This window comes from Tenrec ecaudatus, chromosome 12 (assembly GCF_050624435.1).
Source record: "Tenrec ecaudatus isolate mTenEca1 chromosome 12, mTenEca1.hap1, whole genome shotgun sequence".
Lineage (NCBI taxonomy): Eukaryota > Metazoa > Chordata > Mammalia > Afrosoricida > Tenrecidae > Tenrec > Tenrec ecaudatus.
Genome location: NC_134541.1, coordinates 96,937,764 through 96,960,871, shown reverse-complemented (window position 1 = coordinate 96,960,871; position 23,108 = coordinate 96,937,764). Strand labels below are relative to the sequence as shown.

General features: G+C 45.5%; 1 pseudogene; it reads right to left on the bottom strand.

The window, feature by feature from the left end:
- Positions 1–8,798: 8,798 nt before the first annotated feature.
- Positions 8,799–10,032, bottom strand: LOC142423045 (nuclear receptor subfamily 2 group F member 6 pseudogene; annotated as a pseudogene).
- Positions 10,033–23,108: the final 13,076 nt, after the last annotated feature.

The window sequence follows — 23,108 nt, the reverse complement described above, 5'->3', positions numbered from 1 at the left end:
AGGAGTAAAGAAACAACATGGGGTAGAAAAGAGTTCCCTTGGGTGAAGTGGAAGATAGCATTCCATAAGAGGGAGGGGAGAAATCAAATGAGGACAGCAGGGCAAGCTACTGAGTGTTTTGGTAAGTAGTTTAAGTTGTTATGTACCAATTGGATGATCTGAAATGTAAATCTCCACTTAATTTATTTTGAAAAATATTAAAAGAAAGAAAGAAACATGGACCCTGGAGTCAGATAATTTTAGGTTTGGAGGCTGCCTCCGTTACTCTTTTAACCCAGAAATTGGTGAGCCTTTGTAGAGATAGTTAGTGGAGAAGATTGTATTCAAGCCACAGACTTCAAAGCGCCTAAGCAGGAGGCTTTCTGACCCACTGAATTGCCTCTCTCTCTCCCCTGCTTTTGCATTCAGGAAGATAAAGGCCCTTTGGCTCTTAGTTGCCCCACAACTCACTGCCATCAAGTTCATTCCTGACCATACTAACCCTTGAGGACAGAGTAGTGCTGCTCCTTAAGGTTTCTGAGACTGTATCTTTACAGGAAGAGAGCCTCATCTTTCTGCCGTGGATTGGCTGGTGAGGTTGAACCTCTAAGCTGTGGTTATCAGCCCAATGCATAGGCCACTGTGTCATGAGTTTATCTTAAATAAGAGCCCTTGTTGGTTACTGGGCATTCCTATTAGCTCATTTCTATAAAGCCTCACATCATAAAAATAACGAGCTGAAAATTCATTTAAATTCAAAAGCATTGAGAAAAGTTAACCTGAAAAGATTATTACATGGTCAAAGTTGTTTTCGTTATTTGCTTCTAAAACCAGTCAAGTACACTAAAGTTGCAGGCATTTTTTTTGTGTGTGTGGTTAAACTTGGATGTGAAGGTGGAGAGAAAAAGCTCATAAAATCATGGACAAGGGGTGTGTTATATGAAAGTGAAGCAAGAGCCTCGTGAGGGACTTGGCTATTTTAACGTTTCATCTGAGAAATATTAATGTCTATTTCTCTAAGTAATTAGAATTTATTAAGCATTCAGATGCTACTGTCAACAGCCACGTGCCTCTCTGGCCTCTGGTTCCAGCTCTGTGCTGCACTTTCATATGAAAATCTCTTGATTTATTAATAATATTGTATGTCCAGCCTTGTTCTCGTTTCATTCGTATTCTTGTTTTACAAAACCCCTTTGGTCCTGTGACAATCATCCTGTTAGCTGGGAGAAGGAGAAGGCTACGGCCTGCTGTGAAGAGTCAGCTTCAGGAACCCAGGGGCCATTCTACCTTGTCCTGTCGGATTGCCAGCAGGTGAATCACCTCAATGGCGGTGATGTTGGTTTTCAGTCATGAGAATTTGCATTGCAGCTCTTTGGTTCCTCTAACCTTCAGGACTCTGGGGGCCCCATTGCAACTGCAACCCAACTTGCCACCAATTGTGTATCATTTGTTTGTTCTGTTAGAGAAAATGTTTGAACTGATCAGCACCCAACAGTGTGCTGATTTTAAGAAAAAACACTTTTGGGAGGCAAATTTACATATAATAAAGGAAATATGTTTCAAGTGGGGAAGAGGGCTCAGCCTTTGGTGGGCTACACCTGCAGTCTCTTCTTTACCTTGGCTTTTGCTGGTTCAGAGCCATCCCTCTCTCACGCATTATTGTGCTTCAGCATTGCTGCCTGAAGTCAACCAGTTCTCTATCACAAGGAATTGATGAAGGGTTTCTGGCCAACTTACAGATTTGGTGGCTGAGTGGCACAAATGATCTACCTCGTAGCCACAAGGTTGGGGAGAGAGCCTCCAAAGACAGACTTGGTGACTTGGTCTTGAAAGAACAGACTTTTGAAAACCCCAGACCAGTTATGCTCCACATGTGAGTTGCCATGAGTTGGAATCACCTCCACAGAAATTGACAAGAGCAACCTGTACGTCAGATTATGCCAAGCCTGGGCTCAGTCAGTTGTGGCCAGGATGGCAGTTAAGAAAACGTGTGTCAATTTATGTCCATAGACCTTTCAAAAGGAGAAAGGTTTGGTGGTCTCAGCTCCTGTAAACACTCAGTCTCCGTTACTCCATATGGCATTAACCATAAACCCTTATCGAAGAACTGTTATTACACTGTGGCTCCATACTTAAACTCATGAAGTGATCACTGAAGAGCTGGGTGCTAGAGAAAAGTGTGGGGGAAGAAATCAGATAGTGCCCTGTGATCAGCAACAATAGCATCTAGCATGTAGTGTCTTAACAACTTGTCTTAACAAGCAACCATCTAGGTGAAGTGCCAAAGTAGTCGTGTGATCCAAGGATTTGGAATAGTAGACTCTAAGATTAGAGGAGGGAATTATATTAGAGTTTAAATTCTGAAAACCTGGTTAGCAGAAGGCTAAGGATGACAGTGAAAGCCCCCTCCGTTTGCGTAGACCTTCTGTGCGTTGAGCCTCTAGTTAATTCCCTCAGTTGATTGAATACCCGTGTAAACAATCTGGTCCACAGACAGGGTGAATTGGAAAGTGAATCACTGAGATAAGGGGTCAACAAATTTTTTTATATTCATTAGCCATCGTGGTACATAACAATAATTTAAAAATTATTCAAGAGCTATAAAATATATTTATAAATAAGGAAAATTTTAAGTAATACTATAAATGAAAGTATCATGGTGTTATCTTCATTTTCAATTTTACATCATAGTCACATATCCTTGCTGAAGGAGCTGCATAGAACTTATAAGTTAGAGTTTTCTGACCCCTGCTGCAGATTGCTTTTAATTATTTTAGATATTAACATTTTCCCCCCTTGATCCATTTTTTAATACTTTTATTGGGGCTCTTAAATCTCTTATCACAATCCATACATTTCTCCAGTGTGTCAGGCACATTTGCACCTAAAAATGCCATCATCATTTTCAAGTCTCTTCCCACTTGAGCCCCTGATATCCGCTCCCCATTTCTTCCCCCCACTTCCCCTGGGAATCTCCTTCATGAGCCCTTGATAAATTACAGATCATTTTGTCCAAATCTTATATCGTCCTCCATCGCCCCTCACCCACTTTTCTGTTCTTTGTCTCCCTGGGAGGGGCTTCAAGGTTGATCCTTGCTTTTGACCCATTTTTAACCTGTCCTAGTTTTTAATTACTTTTGCAAGGAGACTGTTCTGTTCTATTTTATGGTTGCTATATTTTCCCATTTTGTATGATTTTTATCAGAAATTCTGGATAGGTAAACATATAGCTCAATCGGTTTCTCTGACTACACTAGAAGACACAGGGGGACAGGGGATGCTAGTACTGATGGATGCAAGAATGTTGAAAATACTCCAACGTGGATTGTGGCAAAGATCGCACAATTCTTGATGTTTGAATCACTAATGTGTGTGATGTATGAGTTATATGTTAATACAATGTTAAAATACTAAAATTAAAAGATAAAGAAATAATCTTAAAATGGAAACACATTAAAAATTAAATACAAAGTTAGTCGATTTAGAAAAATGAGAATTGGACATGCACTTTGAACTGTAGCAGTGACTCAAGAATCTACAGTGAAGAATTATTTATAAACTATTTGGGCTTGTTAATTTTTTCCAAAGAAATTTGAAGAGATTTAATAAAGTCATAGACAACAGAAAACTTCAAAGAAAGATCAGCATTTTCCTTCTTAATCACACATACTTCCAGTCCCCTGTTCTAAAGCTGGTCAATGTTTTCAATTATTTCTCTACATATGTAGGCTGTGAGCTTGTATTTTATTTTTTTCATATTGGTATAAAATTAATATTGTCTTGTGTTATTTGCTTAGGGGAAACAAAATATATAAGAACTGTTTTGAAAATTTGTTCTTATTTAAATATTCCTGAAACCACTCACCTCATCTCTCTCCACTGGAGTGAGGCACTATCCTGCCATTTCTAATAATCACTGAGTGTAGATGGATGCCTCTCTGATGTTGAATTTTGGTCCGATTTTGAAGGTTACATAAATGAACCTATACTTTTCTTCAATATCTTGTTTGAGAGATTGTTCTGTAGTTGATGTTGCTGTCAGGGGCCATCAAGTCATTCCTACTCCCAGCTCCCCAGAAGGAAACACACCACCTGGTCCTTCCTGTGCCATCCTCCCACTTGTTCGTAGGGTGGAGTTCGCAGTGACACAGTCACTGTCAATCAATCTCGCAATCTCGTCTACGGCCTTCCTCGGTTTGACAAAGACTCACCATCCTTGCCTCTAAGGAGCATTCTGGCCGTCCTTCTTCCAGGATTGGTCTGTTCGTTCTTCTGGCAGTCCATATACTTTCAATAATCTTCTCCAACACCGCGGTTCAAGTGCGTTGGATTTTCTTTGGTCTTCCATTTTCAATGTGCAATTTTCACATGCAGAGTAGACCATTGGGAAGACCTTGGTTTAGGTCAAGCCCAACTTAGTCCTCAGAGTATAATCCTTGCTTCTCAATGCTTTAAACAGGGGTTGTAGAGATTGACCCAAAACAAAGTGTAGCTTGGTCACTTGACGGCTGCTTCCATGAGTATTGATTATGGATCCAAGCAAGATGAAATCCTTACCAACTTCACATTTTATTCCATTTATCCCCTGCTACATATTGGTCCAGTTATGAAGATTTACGTTTTCCTTTCATTGAGTTGTAACCCATGCTGAAGGCTTCTGCCCTTGAACTTTATCAGCAAATGTTTGAATCCCCCTCACTTTCGCCAAACAAGGTTGTCACCTGCATAGCACAGGGTATTAATAAAGATTCCTCCAGTCCTGATGTGCAGGCTTATTCAGGTAATCTAGCCTCTCTGAGTGCTTGCTCAGCATACAGACTGAGTAAGTAGGGTTAGAGGATGCAGGCCTGACACAAACCTTTGATGATGTTAAAGCACACAGTGTGCCCTTGTTCTCTCTCGTGACTTCCTCTTGAACCAGGCACAGGTTGTGCACGAGCACAGGGAAGTGTTCTGGAATTCCCGTTCTTCACGGTGCTACCCACAGTTTGTTCTGATCAAGTTTTTTTTACTGTTGGTCTTTCTCATATAGTCTCTTAGAGTTCTAGTTCAATTCAACAAGTTTCATTGTGGATGTTTTGGTTTGTTTGTTTGTTTGTTTGTTTGTGTAGACTGCTAGTGGTAAACAGCGCTATGCTTCCAGTTCTGACCCCATGATTTCAACACTGGATATGGGCTTCCAGCCCCTGGGCTTAAGTAACATCACCACATAGCATTGTCATTACCTCCTAGGGATGGATGGTAATAGCTTCTTACTACAACTGAATTGTTGGTCATCTCTACTAATTTAAAGTTTTTGCTTACAATTCTTCTGCTTTGCATTGAACTATATTGCCTGTGACTTTCCTGTCTAAAACTCTCATTCAAGGAAATGAAGGAAAACGAACCTACTAAAAATAATAAATAAAATGGACGTAGTAGATTGTTCCTCTAATAATTTTGGTTTATTTAATCAATTTTCATCTTCTTTTGGCTTTTTTCCTTCCAGTGGAGTTTGTTTTACTATCATGTTTCATTTTATTATTGTAAGCTTCTGCTACAACGTTACAATTTCCACAATCTCTTCCGGGATGGCAGTGTGTTCTTTTCTTTCCTGGTAGAAGGAGCCTTGTTTATGTCCTCAAGTTTCAGAACCAGTATTTACCTCTGATTTCAGAGGTATGCAGTTAGCTCTAATCACCAGATATTTCTGGAGTTGTAGCACGAATGGACTTTCTTCTTGTTGACCCACCCACCACTATTGGCAGAGCTGAGAGAAAAACGAAAAATAATACTCTTCAATAAAATTCTAATTTCAGGAACATTTGAGCAGTTAAGTTGTGCTTAACGAATGAAAGAAGAATCGGAGGGTCAACAAAAGAAGGTGCTTTCGCAGTGTTTGTGTGAATAGATCTACACACAGAGTAATAAGGTCAATCCAATTAACTTGCTAGTAAAGATTCCAAATGGGATCTTATACCCAAACATAAGCTCTTTGTGCTTCCCTACTAAACCAAGTTACAAGATCACAGTGCCTTGCTGGTTTCTGATGTTGAATGTGAATGTCATAGGACCATCAACTATCTACTCTTTCATCAGTTGTGGATTCATCAGATACATATATAGAGAGAGTTACATCACTCAGAAGTGCCAGACGGCGTCAATTGCTGATACACAAAGTTCTGCTCTTATCGGAAAAGACAATGAGAAAGCATCGTGTCTTATGAGGAATGAGGCGGTCCTAATTTTCCTTTTGTGCACCACATTTGAACGTTCTCTTTCTCATCTGTGATCATTAGAATTTCTGTCAGCTGGACCTGTTTGTGTGAAAATAGAGTTAGAGTCCAACTTATCGATCAGGTGTAAGTCCCATGAGCCCTCTTCTGGGTTGTCGTCTCTATTATAAGAGGAATCCTGTGCAGAAGCGTGCTTTGTCTTGCCCATTTCCCTTTGTCCACTTCTGGATTCTACATCTGGTTTGTCAATTTCCTGTTAGGTCATCTACTGATCACACTAACCATCAGTGGAATGTCAACTTGTATTGATTCATCCCACCTCAGATTCATGCAGCGCTGCCTTCCCCACCCGAGACCCTCTTCCTGCATCTTCCTCTTTCATGTCCATCAGTTCCCGTAGCTCTATGAGACAGGAGAAGTCTCCCGCTTATATATGACCGATGAACTTGAACCAAACTGGACTTACCTGCTTCTATAGCTGTTTAGGCAATTGTGGATATAAATCTCTATTTGTCCATACATGTATCATACAAGTATCCTTGGTCTTGCTTCTCTAGAGAACCCTGGTGGCATAGCGCTTATGCATTGGCTGCTAAGGTCAAGGTCAACAGTTCAAAACCACGTGTTACACCACAGCAAAAGGAAGAAACATTTTAATGCAATAATGAATTACCGTCTCTGGAACACAGAGGGGAAGCTTACCCTGTTGTAGAGGGTTGTTCCGCATCAGAGTTGACTTGACGGGACCAGGAGAGGTTCTAAAGAAACAGAATGAGAAAAGATGAGTTGTCTAAATTGGTTCTGATGTCTGATGCAAGCCCTAAAGCTACTGTACATACCCCACATCTCTCGGTAAGTTTTGAGAAATCTATCACTACGAACCAAGAAGGTGTTTTCATCCCTGGCCCTGATGGCACAGTGATCATCCTCTGTGCTACAAAACACAAGAGCAGAAAGGTCAAACCAAGGGCAGCTCCCCTAACAAAAGACCAGGTTTTCTTCTCTCATGAAGAATTACAGTCTCAGAACCCACAGGAGCAGGTCTACTCTGTCCTGTAGGGTCCCCATGCGTCCAAATGACTGAGTTTGGGATGTGTGCCGATAATGGTGCTTAGGCTGTATCTGGAGCAAGACACCGCTGCATGGGCCCAGGAAACACCTCCCACGGTTTATGGCCTCCAGACCTCTACCTAGACTTAACTCATAGCAAGTTCCCAAAGTGAAGCCCAGGTGTTGGGCCAGGAACAGCTATGCTCTACCCCCCAAAAATATTCTAGAATTCCTTAACTTGTGCAGACAGAAACCTTCAGACTATGTGTCAGGATCGTTATAAAGGTTGTGCGATTATTGTACAAGGAACATAAACTCTGATAAGTCTCAGTTTATTGATATGGCCCACTCAGCACAGATTCTCTGTCCAGTATTGGAGCTTGCGGGGTTGATGTAGTCATTCATTGGTTGGCCATCTACAGTAAGTCAAGCAGACGTATCAGACCTACAGTAGCATTCCCTAGGAGAGGGATCCAAAGGCTCAGGGAAAATGGCATGGGAGAGTGGACTTCTCAGAATAAAGCCATGGACGCAAAATCTGAGAGCCATGAGGGCACGCCTGTGAGCAGAACTGTAAGGAGCACATTTATGGAAGCAGCCCCAGCAGGGGGTCTGCAAAGGGAAAGCAAACAATTAAGCTGAGTGTGGTTTTCTGTTTGTTTGTTTTCCTTCAACAAACCTCTGCAGGCATAAGGCAACGTGACAACATATATGAAACTTTAAAAGAAATAACTGCCAAGCAAGGATCTTAAATCCAGCAAAATATGAAGAAGAAATAAGGGCATTTTCAGTCAAGGAGAATTCCAGAAATCCAAAGCAGCGGAATGAGTTATAAAAAAATACGAAGGCTATTCTATGGATGGAGAATCACAAGGAAGAGCAAACATAAACCTGAGATCAATGAGCAAGGCAGTCCCCACCAGACAGTAACCAAGGTGAAGCAGTTCTGCAAATATGACACAAGACTGAAAAGAGAGAGCTACAAATATCAATCTGCAATGGAGACAAACATGAAGCAAATAGGGGGAGAAAAGTACATGCAAAGAAACTGTATGGAGAGGAAGGCAAGCAGTACACAAGAGAAACATGACCATCTTACACTAGATAAGAAAATAACTATCAAGGGAATGTCGTAAGAAATAGGAAAGAAACCTCATCAAAATGAAGAAAACCACAAAAGCCAACTCAGTAGTAAAATAACAGCAAACCAAGAAGGACAAGAAAATCCACAAGCACAAGGAATCCAGCACAGAAATTTATGTAAAACCAACTTACATAGACATCCTCTCCAAATGACTTCAGGTGCCTATCCAGGTGCAGAACGCAAGTCAGCACCGCCGAGGCATATGCTTGCTGTGCCTGAAATAAACCTTCCAGGCTTGTAAGGCTCTGAAGTCCAGTAGCCTCCGAGTCAAATTGTAACCAGGGTCACTAAGGGCTACTGCATATTACATAATGATCTTTCACCCTAGTCATGGTTCTGGTTAGCCACTTGGGGAGGCTGTCCCTATCCTTGGCCTGGGGACCCCGAGCATCTGTGTCGCTGGAGGTCGGTCACTGGCCGGAGCCCTAAAGCCAGTTGAAAGTACTCCCCGAGAGCAGCATGTCTCGGATCAGCGTCTCAACGGGTGTCTTGCCCACCAGGCGCATGAAGAACAGCTGAGAGATGAGTGAGGCTGGGACGGCGCGCAGGGCAGGCAGACGCAGCAGCAGGCGGCCGAAGCACTGGGGCTGGGCTGGGTACTGGGTCAGCATGTACTCGGTCAGGGCCACCTACGCCTTCTCCTGCAGCCTCTCCACGTGTGCTGGGTCTGAGAGGCCACAGGCATCAAGAGTAAAGAGCGCGATGGCCTTGAGGCAGCCATACTCCGCCGAGTCCACCTGCAGGCGGCCCAGCTTGTCCACTTGCTCCTGGAAGGCGCGCACCTGGTCCATGAAGGCCACCGCCCGCTCGGCGGCCAACGGAGCGGTGTGTAGCCCGGCTGCGGCCAGCAGAGGCGCAGTGTGCAGGGTCAGGGTGGCCTCCGCCGCGTTCAGCAGGAACAGCTCGCTCCAGCTGAGCCGCAGCAGGGCCACCTGGTCGGCCACGGGCAGCTCGGGGAAGAAGGGCGCGTGGCGCGCCCACTCCACGGTGCTGAAGAGCAGCCGCGCCGCCAGCTCCACACACGTTATCGATGCCCAGCACCGCGCCCGCGCCGCCCGGGCCGAAGGCGCTCGCCGCGCCCATGCCAAAGTGGCCGGCCACCGCCAGGTAGGGCTTGGCGCGCAGCAGCTGTGTGATCAGCTCCCACGCTGGCTGGCCATGGAAGAGGTCTCCGCCCACCGCCTCCGCCAGCGCCAAGCCCGGGGGGGGGGCTGCCAGAGACGCGGCGCCAGGACCTGGCGGCGAGTGGGGGCTGCGGCCCCGCTGCACGGCCTCTTTGCGCATGCCGACCGGAACACTTCTTGAGGCAACAGTACTGACACTGGTTCCGGTGGTGCTGGTCAATGTGGCAGTCACGGTTGGACCTGCAGCTGTAGCTGAGGTTGAGGAGTATGCTCCGCTTGAAGATGCTCTTGCAGCCCTGGCAGGTGAGGACGCCCTAGTGCTTGCGCTCGCCTTGTCCCCGCACACCACACAGTCCACCTGCAGCCCCTGCCGCTCCTCGTCGCCCTGCTCGGCGTCGCTGGCGGCGCCCGGGGGCGAGGCCGAGTCCTCGGTGGCGGGCGGGTAGCCACCCACCTTGTCCACGCCATTCGCGTCTCCACCGCCGCCGGGGCCGCCCCAGCCTCCGGCCACCATGGCCATAGCCCCCGGGCCGCGGGTCCGGGGCGCCCCCGCTGCGCGTCGCTCTGGGGGTACCTCTCTCGGCGCAGGGGTCGCTAGCCGGCGCGCATCCGGTCCCGACGCACGGGGGCTCCCGCGGAACCCCCCAAAAAAGTTTTGCAGCACCAACTTCTGCGGCCGGTGTGCGCGCCGGCGGAACTGGTCGGGCCGGTTCCAGGCCAACTTTCCCACGCGTGCGCGGGCCCGGGGCCGGGGGAGGCGCACTGGCGTTGAGGCCCGGGGGCCCCGGGGGCAGGAGCCCGGCCGCCCAGGGGCTCCGGCGGGGGCGCGCGGGCCATGGGCCGGCCCGAGCCGCGGCGGGGGCCACAGCCAACTTCGCGGCCCGCCCCGCGCACTCCTGAGGCTGGGGCCAAACTTTGGCCACAAGTTGCCCGGGCGGCCGCGGCGCGGGGAAGGGGCGGCGGGCGCGCGCCAGGGCCTGACGCTGCGCCTCCCAGGAACCCCTGCGCCCCTTGCCGCCGCTGCCGCCGCTCGCGGCCTGCAGGTCAGCATGCCTCGCCCTCCTAGCCGCCGCTGGCCTGGGCCTGCGCAGGGCCAGAGCCTCGCTCTCACGCCGCCCTCGCCACTGCCTCCGCCGCCCCTGCGCCTGGCCTGGCGCTGCAGCCAGTTTGACAAATATGGATTTCTCTTTTTTCTTTTAAACGTTTTATTAGGGGCTCATACAACTCTTACCACAGTCCATACATATACATACATCAATTGTGTAAAGCACATCTGTACATTCTTTGCCCTAATCATTTTCTTTTCTTTCTTTTTTTTCCTTTTCTTTTTTTACATTTTATTAGGGACTCATACAACTCTTATCACAATCCATACATATACATACATCAATTGTATAAAGCACATGCATACATTCCCCGCCCCAATCATTCTCAAAGCATTTGCTCTCCACTTAGGCCCTTTGCATCAGGTCCTTTTTTTTCCTCCTCCCTCCCCTTTCCCCCCTCCCTCATGTGCCCTTTGTAATTTATACATCGTTATTTTGTCATATCTTGCTCTATCCCAAGTCTCCCTTCCCACATTTTCTGCCGTCCCTCTCCCAGGGAGGAGGTCACATGTGGATCCTTGTAATCAGTTCCCCCTTCCAACCCACTCACCCTATACTCTCCCAGCATCATCCCTCACACCCTTGGTCCAGAAGATATCATCCACCCTGGATTTCCTGTGCCTCCAGCCCTCATATTACCAATGTACAACCTCTGCCCTATCCAGCCCTCTAAGGTAGAATTCGGATCATGGTAGTTGGGGGGAGGAAGCATCCAGAATCTGGGGGAAAGCTTTGCTCTTCATCGGCACTACCTCGCACCCTGACTGACCCATCTCCTCTCCTAAACCCCTCTCTGAGGGGATCTCCAGTGGCCGACGCTTGGGCCTTGGGTCTCCACTCTGCACTTCCCCCTTCATTCATTATGGTATATATATATATATATATACACACACGCACACATATTCTTTTTTTTTTGCATGATGCCTTATACCTGGTCCCTTTGGCACCAAATATGGATTTCTTAAATTGGTTTTCCAACCTATTTAGTCTTGACAGGGATACGTCTACTACCCGTACTAATCCATGGTCTGAAATAGCAAAGATAATATTAAAGTAGCACCTAAAGTAGATGACATGCTGGATAAAGGAGATGCTCTTGGCAATCGTATATTTGATATTTTCCAGGAGTTTTGTGAAAATGACAAGTATAGCGAAGCTGGTTGGCTGGTCCTTCATACGATGGAAAGTGTTATTAAGGAGAGGGATGATCTCAGAGCCTCAAAAGCACGCCTCACATGCAGACTAACAGATTTGAAAACTTCCATCTGTGCTACAAAGGAGAGCCTTCTCTCCTCTAGTAAAAGAGCTGACATTGCTGAGAACCAGGTCCAGAGTCTCATTATACGAGTGGCTGAATGAGAACAGCAGCTGAATTGCAGATCTAGAGTAGTGTCTGAAACCAAAGTAAGGGCATTCATTGGGAAAAGTTGGGACCCTGAAACATGGGATGGGAACATAGGGGCTGATGATCCGGAAGTAGAGGATATTGAGCCCTTAGAAACACCTGAGCAGATTAGCCAAACGATTCAAGTTGATAGGCCAGGTGGGGCTGCATCAGTAGCATTACCTGAGGAAGATGCCTCGCAAGGTATTGCTGAGAGCACCCAGGAAACACCCTCAGCACCCATTATTTCCACTAGACCTGTCACTAAAATGAAGTCTCAGAAACCTCCTAAAGGTGAGGTTGAGAAGATTATCCAAGAAGAAGTGCGCTACACACATAAAGACCTGCTTGAGTTCTCAAATACGTACAAGCAAAAGCCTGGAGAATACCCCTGGGAATGGTTACTCAGGGTGTGGGATACTGGTGCACGAAATGTAATATTAGACCAGTCTGAGTTTCTGGATATGGGACCCCTAAGCACAGACTCTTCTTTCAATGTCTCTGCGAGACAGGCTAAAAAAGGATCTAAGTCTTTATGTGGTTAGTTCAATGAAGCATGGACTGCCAGATGGCCTAGATTAGACCAACTTGAAGACCCTGACCTGCCTTGGTACACTGTAGAGGAAGGCATCCAAAAGCTTAGAGAAATTGGTATGTTAGAATGGATCTATCAAGATATTCCCATAGATCCAAAAAGGGGGTGACCTGAAGACATACCCTTTACCATAACCATAAGGAACAAGTTTGTGAAGTGGGCCCCAGCATCTCTTAAGACTCCTGTAATTGCTATTCTATGTGCACCAGGATTAACAGTGGCCACTGCCCGAAGCGAACTCCGACATTTGCCCACAATGGGGCTGATTGGTCCCCGTGATGGTAGAGGGCAGGTGTCAGCACTGGATCCACGGAGACAGGGTGGGCGTGGTTCTAATAGACAACGAGTTTTCAATAACAATCAAAGCAACCTGTCTCGTGTGGAATTATGGCATTGGCTACTTAGCCGCAGTGTCCCTAGGAATGAAATAGATGGGAAGCCTACTAAATATTTACGTGATCTGTACAGGCAAAAGAATGGTAGATCAGGTGAACAGCAGAATAGACAGTCACGATCGCTCAATCAATTCCCAGACCTGAGCCAGTTTACAGACCCACAACCCCTTGAATGAAGGGGAGGCCGGGTCCCTTGTAAGGAGGATCCTGCTACATCACTGAAGGTTTATACTGTTAGTCTTCCTTCTAGCCTTCCCCAAAGGGACCTGCGGCCTTTCACAACAGTGACTGTTCATTGGGAGAAAGGAAATAATCAAACTTTTCGGGGATTACTAGACACCGGCTCAGAACTGACACTAATTCCAGGAGACCCAAAATGTTTCAAAGGCCCACCAATCAGAGTGGGGGCTTATGGAGGTCAAGCTATCAATGGAGTTTTAGCTCAAGTACGCCTCACTGTGGGTCCAGTGGGCCCTGGGACCCATCCTGTGGTTATTTCCCCAGTTCCAGAATGCATCATTGGAATAGACATACTTAGTAACTGGCAGAACCCCCATATCGGATCCCTAAAATGTGGAATAAGGGCTATCATGGTAGGAAAGGCCAAGTGGACACCATTAGAATTGCCATTACCTAGGAAAAGAGTAAACCAAGAGCAATACCGCATGCCTGGAGGGATTGCAGAGATCAGTGCCACCATCAAAGACTTGAAAGATGCAGGGGTGGTGATTCCTACTACCTCCCCCATTTAATTCACCAATTTGGCCTGTAACGAAGACAGATGGATCCTGGAGAATGACAGTGGATTATCGTCAGCTCCAATTGCAGCTGCTGGCCCAGATGTGATTACATTGCTTGAGCAAATTAATACTTCTCCTGGTACATGGTATGCAGCTATTGATCTGGCTAATGCCTTCTTCTCCATACCAGTCTCAAAGGCCCACCAGAAGCAGTTTGCCTTCACCTGGCAAGGGCAACAATATACTTTCACAACTCTCCCCCAGGAGTACATCAACTCTTCTGCCCTGTGCCATAATTTAGTCCGAAGGGACCTTGACCACCTGTCTATTCCACAGCATGTCACACTGGTCCATTATATTGATGACATTATGCTGATTGGACGCACTCAGGAGGATGTATCAAAGACTCTAAATTCATTGGTACAATATCTGCGTACAAGGGGTTGGGAAATTAACCCAACAAAGATTCAGGTACCCTCCACATCAGTACAATTTCTAGGGGTCCAGTGGTGTGGGGCATGTCGAGATATTCCTACTAAAGTGAAGGATAAGCTATTACATTTAGCTCCCCCAACGACTAAAAAAGAGGCACAACGCCTAGTGGGCCTCTTCGGATTTTGGAGGCAACATATTCCTCACTTGGGTGTTCTACTTCGACCTATTTATCAAGTGACACGAAAAGCCTCCATTTTTGAGTGGGGCCCAGAACAAGAAAAGGCTCTTCAACAAGTGCAGGCTGCCGTGCAAGCTGCTTTGCCACTGGGACCATATGATCCAGCTGACCCAATGGTGCTAGAGGTGTCAGTTGTAGATCAAGATGCAGTGTGCAGTCTTTGGCAGACCCTTATTCGTGAATCACAGCGTAGATAGACCATTGGGATTTTGGAGTAAAGTCTTGCCATCCTCTGCAAGCAACTACTCCCCCTTTGAAAAACAGCTGTTGGCCTGTTACTGGGCCTGGCTGGAGACTGAAGGCCTCACCATGGGCCACCAAGTCACCATGAGGCCTGAATTACCTATCATGAAGTGGCTATTGTCTGACCCACGTAATCATAAAGTTGGATGTGCGCAGCAACACTCCCTTGTTAAATGGAAGTGGTATATACGAGATCGGGCCAAAGCAGGACCTGAAGGAACAAGTAAGCTGCAAGAAGAAGTGGCCCAAATGCCAACAGTCTCCACTCCTGTTACATTGCCTCCGTTCTCCCAGTCTGCACCTATGGCCTCCTGGGGAGTTCCTTACCATACTTTAAGTGAAGACCAAAAAAGTCATGCTTGGTTTACGGTCGGCTCTGCACGATATGCAGGTGCCACTCATAAGTGGACAGCAGCAGCACTACAGCCCTTTTCTGGGATCTCCGTAAAGGACAGTGGTGAAGGGATATCTTCCCAATGGGCAGAACTTCGAGCAGTGCACCTGGCCGTTCAGTTTGCATATAAGGAAAAATGACCAGATGTGAGATTATATACTGATTCATGGGCAGTGGCTAATGGCTTGGCTGAATGGTCAGGGAATTGGAAGGACCATGATTGGAAAATTGGTGACAAGGAGGTATGTGGATAGACTTCTCTGAATGGGCCAAGAAAGTAAAGTTAATTGTATCTCACGTGAATGCTCACCAAAGGATTACCTCTGAAGAGGAGGACTTTAATAATCAAGTGGATAAGATGACACACGCTGTGGAGACTGGTCCTCCTCTTTCCTCTGCCACCCCTGTTATCGCCCAATGGGCACATGAACAAAGTGCACATGGCGGCAGGGATAGAGGTTATGCATGGGCACAGCAACATGGACTTCCACTCACCAAGGCTGACTTGGCCACTGCCACTGCTGAGTGTCCATTTGCCAGCAACAGAAACCAATATTACGTTCAAGAGATGGGACAATTCCTCGGGGAGATCAACCAGCAAGTAGGTGGCAGGTTGATTCCATAGGACCACTTCCATCATGGAGGGGACAGCGTTTTGTTCTTACTGGAATAGACACCTACTCTGGATATGGATTTGCCTTCCCTGCACGTGATGCTTCTGCCAAAACTACTATTTGTGGACTCAAAGAATGCCTCATGCACCGGCATGGCATCCCACATAGCTTTGCTTCAGATCAAGGAGCTCACTTCACAGCAAATACAGTGTGGCAATGGGCCCATTCCCATGGAATCCACTGGCCGTATCATGTTCCTCATCATCCTGAAGCTGCCAGCTTGATGGAACGATGGAATGGGCTCCTAAAGACGCAATTACGACGCCAAGTAGGTGGCAACAACTTGCGGGGCTTCCTGATCTCCAGGAAGCTGTATACGCTCTAAACCAGCGGCCAATATATGGTGCTGTGTCTCCAAGAGCCAGAATTCATGGGTCCAGGAACCAAGGGGTGGAAGCTGGAGTGGCACCACTCACTATTACTCCTAGTGATCCCCTTGAAGCATGTTTGCTTCCTGTCCCAACAACCCTGTGTTCCTCAGGCCTGGAGGTCCTGGTCCTGAAGAAAGGAACTCTCCCACCTGGAAACACAGCACGGATTCCACTGAAGTGGCAGCTGAGAATGCCCCCTGGCCACTTTGGACTTCTCATGCCTTTGGATCAACAGGTCAGGAAGAGTGTCACCGTACTAAGTGGTGTGATTGATCCTGATGACAGAGTTAACAGGACAATGCTACAAATGGCAAAAGAAACGAAATAACAAACAATTAGGGCAGACGTGAATAACTTGGAAAACGTGAAAACAATGCAAACAAATCAATGCAGTAAAATAGTTGTTTCTTTGAACAGATTAACAGAATAGGTAGGCCACTGCAAACCTAACCAAAGAAAGAAAGGAACATATAACAATAGTCACGCCACTGAGGGATAAAACAGGGAAAACTACAATGGGCTCTAATGATATTTAAAGCTGAATTGTATAGTACTATGAGTACCGTTACACCAATGAATTCAACATCCTGGAAGACATGGACAAATACCCTCCCAGATGGACCACAAGCAACTCAACAGACTCAGAGAAATAGAGAAAATAGACAAGGTTATCAAGAAAATGTCAACTAAAATATCCCCTGGGCCAGATGGCTTCACAGGAAAATGCTGGCAAGCATTCAGGCAAGAGCTGACAACAATCCTACACAAATGGCCAACTCCCAAATTTTCTCTATGAATCTAGCAGATTACCGATAGTTAAAGTGGGGAAGGATCCACAAGGATTGAGAATGACATTCTGATCTTTCTAATGAACATTGATTCAAAATCCTTAACAAAATACTGGTCAATATAATTCAAAATATGATAAAACGAATAATTCTCCATGAACAAGTGGGATTCATTCCAAGGATGCATGGAGGTTTCAACATCTGCAAGTCCATTAGCCTTATTCAGGGTATTGGTAAGAAAGAGGAATAAAACCACATGATAATATCAATACACACAGAAAAAACATTCAATATCATCCAGCACCCGTTCCTGTTTAACACATTACAAAGATCGGAATGGAAGGGAAATTCTTCAAGATAATATAAAAATTCTTCTAATTTGCCCTCTACAACAAGCTATATATGAAGCTACAAATGAAAAGTTAACACCAAAATTTGTATTCAGTGGAAAAAAGACAAAGGAATCGCGCTGAAAATGTCAACCAGACTGGATGCCCCTTGCACCCTCTTCTATTTAACAACGTTCTGGGGTTCCTAGTTAACAACATAAGGGAAAGGAAAGAGATCAGTGGTATACATCTGAGGAAAAAGAGGTGAAATTATCTTTATTCTCAGGTGATATAATTTTTTTTTGTGATATAATTTTATAAACAGAAAACCCAAAAGCTCCACAAGGGGAGTGCAGGAAGTGAGAGAGGAATATGGCAGAGTGGAAGCATACAAGATCAACAAACAGCAGGCTATGGAACTACTATATCCATCAGCATAGTCCATGGAAGAGAAGATAAACAATTTAGTACCCTTCACAATAATACAGCACAAATTGAAGTTGGAAACAGAAAGACTTCTCCCAAGTTGTTTCGCCTAAATATATGGCAAACTAAGCTGCCTCCTACACGTGGTAAGTGACTATCCACTTGGAGGTGAACAGAAGTAGGTCAGAGGTTATACTCCCTAAGGGTTATCAGCTATCTAGAGGAATCAGACTGTGCAGTCTGTCACACCCTAAGTAGGGCCCACCTCCTTCTGATAAGGGCAGTAGTAAATTGTTTTCTTGTAGGAAAGCCCAGGGAGGTCAAGGCCACTCAAGAGTGACCAAGGTAGGCCGCCATCATGAATGAATGGTTCACCCTTCTTGTCACACGTATATCTCTAATTCCACCCTTTCCTGTCATGCCGTCACCCCAGCTCATCTGCTTGCTGTTCCGCTTATGCACATTGTATATCCCCCCCATTGATTGTATTGGCTATTGTACAACCCCTTTCTGTGATGTATGTCTCTACCTGCAATTAAGAGCCATGCATACCCCCAAAGATATATAAGCCTTGGTTATCAGTAAATCTCTCCTGCACTCTCTCCTGGCCTGTACCACCAAGAGGAGCTGAGATGATCATGCAACCATGAAATGTGTTTGACTCCATTATTTCAACATATCTTCTGTCTCTTCTGATTCTCTATGACTTGACTATAGTCTTTACTTATTATCCCTGTATAATTGTGCCTACTGAACCCATGATGATGTGTTAAGGGCTGGATACGTTGACAAATTTAAATACCTAGGGGTATACCTAACCAAAAAGCCCAAAACGATTTGAATGTGGAGAACTACAGATCACTATTACAAGAAACCCCAAAGTGACCTCCAGAAATGGAAGGATATCCCATGGTCATACATCAGAACACGTAGTATAGCAAAGATTTCTGTCATGCCCAAGGTACTAGACAAATGTAATGGTACCCTACTACATGTACCAACATCCTTTGTCAATGAATTGGAAAACACTGACCAGCAATTTCATATGGAAAGAGAAGAAGGCCAGAATTCTCAGGGAACTCTTCAAGAAGAAGGATAAAGTCGAAGGACTTGCTTTACCTGACTTTAGCACCTACGATTGAACCACCATGGTGAAAACCACATGGTACTGTTATAATGACAGATGTTCGGACCGATTGAATAGAACGAAAACCTAGAAATGAAATCATCAGCATAGAGACAACTGATCGTTGATAAGGACCCCAAAATTATCAAATGAGAAGCTGATGCCCTCTTCAACAAGTGTTACTAGAAAAACACCCAACACAAAAGGTAAGGCAAACAAATGGCGTGAAAGGTATTCACTTGGGGAAGGAAGAGGTGAAGCTATCGTTGTTTGAAGATGATATGATTTTATATATGGAAAATCGCAAAAGCACCTGAGGGGAGTGCAGGAAGTGAGAGGGGAACATCGCAGAGTGGCAGGTTACAACACCAACAAACAGAAGTGTATCAGACTGCAATACACATCGAATAAGACCACAGAAGAGGAGATACCAAAAGGTGGTACCCTTGACAATAGCAAAGCACAAATGGAAATAACTAGGGCTATACCTGACTAAAAGAACAAAATATTTATATGAGGAAAGCTACAGAACACTATTACAAGAAAGCAAGGGTGAACTCAACCAATGGAAGGATAGCCCATGCTTATGGATTGGAAGTCTCAACCTAGTGAATATGCCAGTTTTGGCCAAGGCACTATCTAAGTTTAATGCAAAATCCCAATGAAATTACCCTCCTCTTTCTTCAAAGAAATGGAAAACCTGATTACCAACTCCTTATGGAGAGAGAAGAAGCCCCGAATTAGCCCAGAACTCCTCAAAAGGAAGGATACAGTGGGAGGGCTTCCTTTACCTGACTTTGGCATATGTTATACAACCACGGTGGTCAAATCCACATGGTATTGATACAATGACAGGTACGCAGACCAATGGAAAAGAACAACACGCAGGAATCAGATCATCAGCATACAGACAACTGATCTTTGATAAGGGCCCCCAAAATATCAAATGGGAAGCAGATGCCCTCTTCTACAAGTGGTGCTGGAAAAAAATGGAGATCTACCTGTGGAAAAATGAAGTAAGACCTTTATCTCACTCCATGCAAAGGGATCAACTCAAGGTAGACCACCGAGCTCAAGGTAAAATCCTAAACAATTAGGGCCATCAATGAGGGGAAAAGGACACACCTGAGAACTTTGGGGCAGGAAATACTTAGGCTATCAGAAATAGGGAAGGACATACATACAGAGGAGTCACCAATTGAGAAATGGTATATACTGAAGATAAGACACCTATGTACATCGAAATAATTCACCAAGAGGGTACTAAGGCAGTCCACGGACTGGGAAAACATCTTTAGCAATGACAAATCAGACAAAGGCCTCATTACTAAAATCTACACTATTCTGCTAGCTTCCCAAAAGAGAAAAACCTATTTCCCACTGAGGAGGTGGGCAAAGGACCTGAACAGAAGTTTCACAGGGGGCAAAAATCAGAATGGCCAACAAACATATGAGAAAATGTTCCCGATCTTTAGCCATAAGAGAAATGCAAATGAAAACAACAATGAGGTACCACCTAATGCCTTCAAAGAAAGCCCAATTCAAAGAATCAGAAAGCAACAAGTGTTGGAGGGGCTGTGGTGAGATAGGAGCTATCATCCACTGCTGGTGAACCTGTAGGTATATACAGCCACGATGGCAATCCATTTGGTGATTTCTAAAGCAGATGGAAAATTACCTATCTTACGACCCAGAAATCCTCTAGTGGACATACACCCAGAGAGGCAAGGAACAAGCCACGGCCAGACAGCTGCGCTCTAATGTTCCTTGCGCCACAATTCACAAAGGCAAAGAGTTGGAAACAACCCAAATTTCCATCAACATACGAATGGATTAAAAAACCGTGGTACATAAATGTATTGGAGCACTACACATCACTAAGAAGTACTGATGAACGCAATAAGCACATCGCCTCAAGGGAAGAGCTGGATGATATTATGCTAAGTGAAGTAATCCATGCACAAGAGAACAAGTACAACACGATTTCGCTGAGGTAAGCTTAAAAAAATGCAAAAGGGGCGTAGGGCAAGAGCAAATGTACACAAACGTTCCTGAGTGAGGTCCAGGTAGTATGGAATGGGACAGACCAAATCCAGGGGGTACATATGGTAGCCAACTGAAAAGGAAAAGGTAAAAATAAAAAGGAAAAAAAGGAGAAATGGATAGTGGAGAAAAGGGCACTGACCCACCCAAGGCGAGGGTATTGTTTATATCTCCATAGGGAAAGAGGGACCAGGCTTCATGCCGGTGCTCCAAGATGTGAATGCAATATACTGGCATGAAGCAGGGAACCAAGAGAAAGGTCTGAGGGCCAGGCCCCAATCCCTACTTCGTGGACAGCCACCCCACCCAACAGAAGAATTTACATCAGAGGACCGCATTGAAGCTATAGCTCAGGGAGAGTGACATGTCTGATCAGAGCACTGGGGAGCAAATGACGGGCGAGGAAGAGAGAGTGGAGCACACCCTGGCCCACCAAGCCTTGAGGATGATATCCCCACTCAGAGCAGCCAATGCACAGAGAGGACCATATGGCTGGCCCCACTATGAGACACGACATCCCTCACTGACACATAGCCCTTCAGGGGACAACACTGGAGACAGTGGGGGATTTGTGCCCGATCTGACACCACCATACCGAGGCAAAACTCTGGAGGAATGCAACAGAACAGCACGGGGAGCAGAACAAGGAAGTCCTGTGGAGTACCACAAACGACTTTTGGTCCAGTGCGTGTAACCCAATCAGACTCAACCAGAGAACACTCCTAAAGGTCAGCAAACAGGCCTTGAACCATTTACAGGCTTTCCCTTTTTTGTGTCATTGGCTTTTTGGTGGTGCCATAGTTTTGCTTCCTTTTGTCACTTTCTTTTGCTCTGTCTTGTTTTTTGTGTGCATATTATGATCTCCTCAGGTCTATGTCTAGAAGATAGGCTGGATAAACCATCTGGAGGGGAAAGCAATGGGACCAGTGTTCCCCGGGGGTACATAGCAAAGGGGGAGGTGGAGGAAAGGAAGTGGTGTTAATCAACCGAGGGACAAGGGAACGACAAGTGATCCAAAATCAGTGTCGAGGCGTGTGTAAGAGGCCTGTTAGGACTTGATCAAGGGCAATGTAACCAAGAGGAATTACTGAAACCCAAAAGAAGGCTGAGCATGGCAGTGGGACAAGAGGAAAGTAAAAGGAAATCAAGGAAAGAACTAGTAGGCAAAGGGCATTTATAAAGGTCTAAATACAGGCGTGTACATGTATAAATATATTTAAATATGTTGATGGGGAAATAGATCTATGTGCATATATTTACTTATAGGTTTAGTATTGAGGTAGCAGATGGACATTGATCCTCCACTCAAGTACTCCTCAGTTCAAGAACACTTTGTTCTATTAACTTGGCAGACCATGATGCTCACCTTCCCAACATGTTTGCTCAAGACAAATGTGTGCATAAGCAAAGGAGGTGAAGAAAGCTGATGGTGTCCAGCTTTCAAAAGATATAGCATCTGGGGTCTTAAAGGCTTGAACATAAACATCGGCCATGTAACTCGGAAGCCACAAAACCCTATGGAAGAAGCACACCAGCCTTTGTGACCACGAGGTGAAGACAGAATAAGATACCAGGCATCAAAAACCAAACTAATAACACAATGCAAATGATGGAATTCAGAGTGGAGATCCAAAGCCCATCCAGAGACAAGTGGACATTCCCTCACACAAGGGTCAAGGGAAAGAACAGGACAGCCAGGGTGCAGCATAACACCGAGAGAACACACAATGTTCCTTAGTTCTGTCATTCTTCCCCTCCACCTCACTCTCATGACCCGAGTTTCAACTCACAATCAAGCTACACTTGAGCATATGCCCTGGCGCAGATAAGATCTTTCGACATACTGAATCCAGAACTGGTCATCCATGTGGAACAGGAATGGGAGGTGCGATACCTGTTGGTAGGGGGAAGGTGGGAGGAGAAATGGGAGACGCTGGTAACCGACTACAGTGATGAATGTATAATCACCCCACCTCACAGCCACGGGGACAAACAACAGTAACTTGGGTGAAGGGAGACAGCGGGCACTGTAAGATATCAAAACAATAATAATTTAGCATTGATGAGGGTCCCATGAGGGTGGGAGAGTATGGAAAAAGGGGCAAAAAAGAGGAGCCGACGCCAAGGACTCAAAAAGAAAGAAACCGTTTAGAAAAGGATGATGTCTAAGTATGCACAAATGTTTCAGTACAACTGATGTATAGGTTGTTATGAGAGGTGTGACAGCCCCAAGAAAATGATTTATTTAAAAAATTGTAAAAAGCAGAGAAGGCAAGTGGACACGGGAAATATAGGTGCCGAGGCAGAAG